The 8,173-nt window shown below is 43.7% G+C and overlaps 1 pseudogene; it reads left to right on the forward strand.

The window, feature by feature from the left end:
- Window positions 1-249: 249 nt before the first annotated feature.
- On the forward strand, window positions 250-4,656 carry LOC139409703 (ciliogenesis-associated TTC17-interacting protein-like; annotated as a pseudogene).
- Window positions 4,657-8,173: the final 3,517 nt, after the last annotated feature.

Genomic DNA, 8,173 nt, shown 5'->3' on the forward strand with positions numbered 1-8,173 from the left:
TTCAACCGCTGTGTCTTTGTGAGCCGCGCGGTGTGGTTGAACGGATGATTTCAGCATATGTTTTCCCCAATGTAAAGCATGGAGGAATCGGTGTTATGGTGTGGGGGTGCTTTGCTGATGACACTGTCTGTGATTTATTTAGAATTCAAGGCACACTTAACCAGCATGGCTACCACAGCATTCTGCAGCGATATGCCATCCCATCTGGTTTGGGCTTAGTGGGACTATTATTTGTTTTTCAAAAGGACAATGACCCAACACACCTCCAGGCAGTGTAAGGGCTATTTGACCAAGAAGGAGAGTGATGGAGTGCTGCATCAGTCTCCAAAATCCCCCGACCTAAACCAAATTGAGAAGGTTTGGGATGACTCGGACCGCAGAGTGACGGAAAAGCAGCCAACAAGTGCTCAGTATATGTGGGAACTACTTCAAGACTGTTGGAAAAGCATTCCAGGTGAAGCTGGTTGAGAGAATGCCAAGAGTGTGCAAAGCTTTCAACAAGGCAAAGGGTGGCTATTTGGTTACAAAGGGTAGCTATTTGGTTACTTTTTGGTTACTACGTGTGTTATTTCATAGTTTTGATGTCTTCACTATTATTCTACAATGTAGAAAATAGTAAACATAAAGAAAAACCCTTGAATGTGTAGGTGTTCCCAAAAACACCCGTCTCAACGTCAACAGTGAAGAGGCGACTCCGGGATGCTGGCCTTCTAGGCAAAGTTCCTCTGTCCAGTGTCTGTGTTCTTTTGTCCATCTTAATATTTTCTTTTTATTGTCCAGTTTGAGATATAACCTTTTCTTTGCAACTCTGCCTAGAAGGCCAGCATCCCGGAGTCACCTCTTCACTGTTGAGACTGGTGTTTTGCGGGTATTATTTAATGAAGCTGCCAGTTGAGGACTTGTGAGGCGTATGTTTCTCAAACTAGACACTCTAATGTACTTGTCCTCTTGCTCAGTTGTGCACCGAGGCCTCCCACTCCTCTTTCTATTCTGGTTAGAGCCCGTTTGCGCTGTTCTGTGAAGGGAGTAGTACACAGCATTGTACGAGATCTTCAGTTTCTTGGCAGTTTCTCGCATGGAATAGCCTTCATTTCTCAGAACAAGAATAGACTGATTAGTTTCAGAAGAAAGTTATTTGTTTCTGGCCATTTTGAGCCCGTAATCGAACCCACAAACTAGTCTAGAAGGCCAGTTTTATTGCTTCTTTAATCAGACCAACAGTTTTCAGCTGTGCTAACATAATTGCAAAAGTGTTTTCTAGTGATCTATTAGCCTTTTAAAATGATAAACTTGGATTAGCTAACAAATGCCGAGCATCTGATGCCGAGCAGTTGCCATACCAGGCGGTGATGCAACCGGCCAGGATGCTCTTGATGGTGCAGCTGTATAACTTTTTGAGGATCTGGGGACCCATGCCAAATCTTTTCAGTCTCCTGAGGGGGAAAAGGTGTTGTCGTGCCTTCTTCACAACAGTCTTGTTCTGTATGGACCATGGTAGTTTGTTGGTGATGTGGACACCAAGGGACTTGAATCTCTCGACCCACTCCACTACAGCCCCGTCAATGTGAATGGGGGCGTGTTCAGCCTGCCTTTTTTTGTAGTCCACGATCCGCTCTTTTGTTTTGCTCACGTTGAGGGAGAGGTTGTTTTCCTGGCACCACACTTCAAGGTCTCTGACCTCCTCCCTATAAGCTGTCAAATAAAATTGTATTCGTCACATGCGTTGTGTCACTTGTACTCCCTCTCCGGCCTCTAGGTCACCAGGCTGCTCGTTATGGCGTACATCTGTCACCATCGTTACACGCACCTGCGCGTCATCTCTCACCCGGACTCCATCACCTTCTTGATAATCTGCCCTATATATGTCACTCCCTTTGGTTCCGGTACCAAGTGAATGTGCGGGGGTACAGGTTAGTCGAGGTAATTTGTAAAGTGACTATGCATAGATAATAAACAGCGAGTAGCAGCTGTGTGGGGGGGGGGGGCAATGTAAATAGTCCGGGAGGCCATTTGATTATCGTTGACGGTGATCAGGCCTACCACTGTTGTGTCATCAGCAAATTTAATGATGGTGTTGGGGTACAGGAGGGGACTAAGCACGCACCCCTGAGGGGCCCCCGTGTTGAGGATCCGTATGGGAGATGTGTTGTTGCATACCCTTACCACCTGACGGCGAGCTGTCAGGAAGTCCAAGATCCAGTTGCAGAGGGAGGTGTTTAGTCCCAGGCTTAGTGATGAGCTTTGTGTGCACTAGGCTGTTGAACGCTGAGCTGTAGTCAATGAACAGCATTCTCACATTTTGTCCAGGTGGGAAAGGGCAGTGTGGAATGCATTTGAGATTGTGTCATTTGTGGATCTGTTGGGGTGGTATGTGAATCGGAGTGAGTCTAGGGTTTCGGGGATGATGGTGTTGATGTGAGCCATGACCATCCTTTCAAATCACTTCATGGCTACCGAGGTGAGTGCTCCGGGGCTGTAGTCATTTAGGTAGGTTACAGGGACTATGATGGTGGTCTGCTTGAAACATGCAGGTATTACAGACTCGGTCAGGGAGAGAATGAAAATGTCAGTGAAGACACTTGCCAGTTGGTCCACGCCTGCTCTGAGTACATGTCCTGGTAACCCATCTGGCCCCGCGACCTTGTGAAGACCTGTTTAAAGGTCTTGATCACATCGGTCACGGAGAGCGTGATCACAAAGTCGTCCGGAACAACTGGTGCTCTCATGCATGCTTCAGTGTTGATTGCCTCGACGCGAGCATAAAGGGCATTTAGCTCATCTGGTAGGCTCGCGTCACTGGGCAGCTCGCGTCTGGGTTTCCCTTTGTAGTCTGTAATAGTTTGCAAGGACTGCCACATCCGATGAGCGTCAGAGCCGGTGTAGTAGGATTCAATCTTAGTCCTTTATTGTCGCTTTGATGGTTCGTCTGAGGGCATAGCGGGATTTCTTATAAGCATCCGGATTAGTGTCACGCTCCTTGAAAGCGGCAGCTCTAGCCTTTAGCTCGGTGCGGGTGTTGCCTCTAATCCATGGCTTATGGACGGGATATATACATACAGTCACTGTGGAGACAACTTCGTTGATGCCCTTATTGATGAAGCCAGTGACTGAGGTGGTATACTCTTCTATTCCATTGGATGAATCCAGGAACATATTCCAGTCTGTGCTAGCAAGTCAGTCCTGTAGCGTAGCATCCGCGTCATCTGACCACTTCCGTATTGAGCAAGTCACTGGTACTTCCTGCTTTAGTTTTAGCTTGTAAACAGGAATTATGAGGATAGCATTATGGTCAGATTTGCCAAATGGAGGGCGAGGGAGAGATTTGTATGCATCTTTGTGTGTGGAGTAAAGGTGGTCTAGAGTTTTTTTCTACTCTGGTTTCACATTGGACATGCAGGTAAAAATGAGGTAAAACGGATTTAAGTTTGCCTGCATTAAAGTCCCCGGCCAGTAGGCGCGCCGCTTCTGGATGAACATTTTCTTGTGGCCTTATACAGCTCGTTGAGTGTGGTTTTAGTGCCAGGTCTTAGTGACAAATAGACACACAACCTGAGGGTTCCAGCCTGCTACTTCTGATACTGCTCCATCTGAGGAAGAACTTGCCGAAAAACATGACATTTCTCTCCTTTCACCAGGACACCCATCTCAACCTCCACATATTTGAGTGTGTTCATCCGTGTGTGTGCGTCAGTTGTTTTAGTCTGCCCTACTCATAATACTTGTGTTTTTGTGAGATAAGTGTGTTCACTGCTCTATGAAGTTGATGTGTGTTCTTAGTTGTGTTTGAATTCATCTCGCTTCTGCCCAAATGTGTGAAGAGTCTGGTGGGTCATACTGGTCAGAGGGAGGTGGGGTGCTAACGCCAGACTGTGGGAGTGAAAGTGGTGGATGTGTTTGGGGTTGGGAGGACAGTGGACTCAGTGGAGGATATCCCAGCCACTTGGCAGTGTTGACACTGCTACTTTCTACCTGATAGGTAAGTAGACATCACTTATACAATTAGTCAAAATTATATATGGCATTTTCTTTTCAGTTGGCACCAAGTGCTTTTACAGTAACCCAGCCTACACCAGGGTAACCCGGGACATACAGGGCACCACTGCTCCTGCCATCTATTTCCCTGTGTGATTTCCTTTTTAGGTACCTGGCCAGCCGAGTGCAGTTGGGCTTTCCCGTCAAGATGAGGCTCCAGCTGCTCCCTCCCCAAACACACAGTTTTTGCACACATACACAGATACACAGACACACACTATTAGGAATGTTCCTCTATTTACATGTATGTGTAAATGTGTTTTAAAGAGCCGTCTGGTGTGGGAGGAGGACATGCAGATTCACTCCAAGTTCCTGGACAAAAAGGTGACACATTAGTCTTTCCCTACAGCCTGCCATTACCCCCTACTCTCACCTAGCCCCGTAATCTTAAACCACCAACCCCTAAGTTTCCAACATGACCCGATGTGTGTATTACAGGACGAGTTGAAGGTGGAGCATGCCTGGTACCCGCGGAAGCACCTGGAGCTCTGTGCCATGATGGCCGACTTCTTGCAGTTCCTGTTACTACGAAAACCGAGCTATGTCTTCATGTTCGCCCATGAGGACATATCTCCCGTCGCCTCCCGGCAACCCTTCAATACCTTCAATACCTCCTCACCTTGAGGACACACACTGTGCCTGCGTCTCAATAGTCTTGTAGATTCCTCCTACTGGCACTTTAGTGAGGACAATACTGTTCTGATTAGCGCTTGTCATTAGAGGCCTTGTATGTAGAGCGCTTGTCATTAGAGGCCTTGTATGTATGTAGAGGCCCTCCATCATCAAATTAATGCTTTTATGTATGTTTTTTGCATTTTATTCTGTGATACTGTTTTTACTTTCTACTGTTTTTGTATGAGCTGCAATGAAACAAATTCCAATCAACTCTGTTGATATGCCAGTCGCAAGAGTTAGTTGTCAGTTGATGTGAATAAAATATTATTTATTATTTCATGTATATTAACTTTATCCTCGAGTGTGATAATTTCAGTAACTGCTACCTTACTTTGGCTCTGATGTGATCACCCCATAAATCTGTAAGAATGAAGGTATAACTGAAATGCTATGTATGTATGATCTGAATGGAATACTGCTGAGCGTACTTTCAACTGCCCTTTACCAAATGTGTCAAGACAACATGGTTTTGTTGTCCTTTAGACTTTAATCCATACCTCTGATTCAACCACGAATGTGTCACACCCTGATCAGTTTCACCTGTCCTCGTTATTGACAGCACACTCTCTGTGCAGTTTTCTTGTTCACTTGCTTTTTGCATTTTCTTTTTTCTAGTCCTCCTGATTTTGACCCTTGCCTGTTTCTGGACTTTGTACCTGCCTGCCTGACCATTCTGCCTGCCTTGACCTGCCTGCCTGCCTGTCTGCCACTCTGTACCTCCTGGACTCTGATCTGGTTTTGACCTTTTTGCCTGTCCACGACCATTCTCTTGACTACCCCTTTGGATTAATAAACATTGTTAGACTCCAATCATCTGCATCCTGTGTCTGCATTTGGGTCTCGCCTTGTGCCTAGATACAAATGATTTGAAGACCATGAGCCTGTCTTGGCTGAAAAATTGGCCCAGGACCATCAGGCATGGCAAGTGCTTGTTGCTGTGTGTAACACATGTCATGTTGGATGTGCAAGTACTTTCAGCTAAATTAAATGCAAATTGCAAAAGATTAGTGTGACCTACACACTGCTTTCAATGTGGCAGTCAGTGAGAAGGTCAGAGATCACTCACTTCTGCATACACCACAGGAAAACGTGTCCTTCAGAACCTGTTGCTGAAGGATTTATTGGTGGAGCCTGGTCAGCAAGATGCACAGAGGCCACCACTGTAGGAAGTGAGTGATGGGGAAAAAGTACCCAATTGTCATACTCGAGTAAAAGTAAAGATACCTTAATAGAAAATTACTAAAGTATAAGTCACCTATTAAAATACTAGTTAAGTAAAAGCCTAAAAGTATGTGGTTTTAATTATAAGTATCAAAAGTATATGTAATTGCTAAAATATACTTAAGTAACAAAATAAACTCATTTCACAGTCCTTATATTAAGAAAACCACACGGCACGATTTTCTTTATTTTTCATTATGGATAGCTAAGTGCCCACTCCAACACAATTTAGAAACTAAGCATTTGTGTTCAGTGAGCACCTGATCCGAGGAAGTAGGGATGACCAGGGATGTTCTCTTGATAGGTGTGTGAATTTGACAATTTTCCTGTGATCCTAAGCATTCGAAATGTAATGAGTACTTTTGGGTGTCAGGGGAAATGTATGGAGTACTTTCTTTAGGAATGTAGTGAAGTAAAAGTTGTCAAAAATATAAATAGTAAATTACAGATACCCCAAAAAATACTTAAGTAGTTCTTATATTTGTTTACTTAAGTACTTTACACCACTACAGGAAGGGAGTCAGCTGCAATAACCATTTTCTCTATCTTGCTATAAACTCTCTAGATGGAAGAGGGGTCTTCCTCCCAGCAGCTTAAAAGAGATTAAAACAAATATTGAGATGCAGGGCGACATCTCCTGAAAATCATGTACTTCTAAATAAACAAAACAGTAATTTACTACCACACATCAGCTTGGCTGTAAACACCTAAACCCAATTTCTCACACAACCCACGCTTCTTACATCTAAGCTCCATTGCCTTATCCACACCCCAACATAGTATTGATACAATCCAGTCTATACCTTAGATATGACATTGTATTCATTGACCATAGTTCCATGCTTATTTGCAGATAAATAATTTCCTTATATATCATGTGTACTCACAATAACCCTACTTTTTAAGGAGTCCGGACTAATTACCTACATGACACAGGTGCAATTCTATGAATAACTGATAGAAACCAGTCATATCAATGGATATTAGGATATGGATATATATTTTCTACAATTGGAAAACTAGTGGCCAATAGGTACCATCTTTTATGCCTCAATCTCCCCAAGTCCTGGAGCATCAGGGAGCACAGATCCTCCTGACATTTGCTGTTGGCTGTTTGCGCTCAGAGTCCCACTCCACTCTTTGATGCTTGGAGCTCTTTAACTATTAACCCATAGCTGGGGCAGTGGTTGGGCGTGTCCACATGAGAGTGGGCATGCACATTATATCTCTGTGGCCCACTGCTGCTGCAAGATCGCAAGCAGTTTAGCATGAGCATTAAGTTAGCTACTTACCATATGTGTTGCCATGAGGAGGCACTGCAAGGGTCTTGATAGTGAAGAGGCTTCTGGGAGGGGGAGGCTTACTACTTTCAATCTGTGGCCCTTGGCTACTGCACTTGACACACTTCTTACCCTGTGGTAGAACCACCAACACACAACTCACAAAGTAGGGATACAAAACATTTGTACAGTCGAGTGACATTTACTTTGGAGTGTACATGAAGGGGTTGAATTGATAAGTTGGATATGAGATTCAGATGGACTAGTAATGTATTCCAGACCGTAATGAATGCAGCTGTTTGATGGGTTGTTGTCATTGGGATTTGTTCCATGTGTACATATTCAACGATCAGTTGGTGCCAGTGCTGTATGGAGTTATTTTTGTTTTTCAAGTTTTGAAAGATTCCCAAAGCAAAATAAATAAATAAATAATAAATAAAGTTTGTTTTGGTGGGGTAGAAGGTCAAGGTTGCAAAGGAGACAAAAGCCCCGTTTATACCTTGTTCTAACATCCATCATTGTCCCGATCTTGTCCATATTCTGATTGTGCCCACATTTCAGACAGGTGTCGACAATTAAAAGACGCATTGTGATCTGATTGTGATCAGATCTTCCTTACCACCTCCGGAGGTAGTCGGGCACACATTGCATTTGGATATCTTACAAGTGTAGACAGATCTGGGCAGAGAAACCATTTAAATCATCATTATCCCACCTTCTAAAATCATTGACAGGTGGCACCATTAACTTATGGCATCAATATGCTGTAGCCCTGCAATGACATAATAATTGGAAGTGTTGGTTGATTGGCCTTTTTGAAATTATTGGTTGTTAAATCAAATCTATTTCTCTGAGTATAAAATAATATTTTCTGGGAGCATATAATATAGCTCTATATTTATTATAGTTATTTATTTTAGTATTTTTTTTGCTCATCTTTATCAAGGGTGTCAAAAATGTTGGAC

The sequence above is a fragment of the Oncorhynchus clarkii genome, chromosome 5 (assembly GCF_045791955.1).
Source record: "Oncorhynchus clarkii lewisi isolate Uvic-CL-2024 chromosome 5, UVic_Ocla_1.0, whole genome shotgun sequence".
In the NCBI taxonomy this organism is placed as follows: Eukaryota; Metazoa; Chordata; class Actinopteri; order Salmoniformes; family Salmonidae; genus Oncorhynchus; species Oncorhynchus clarkii.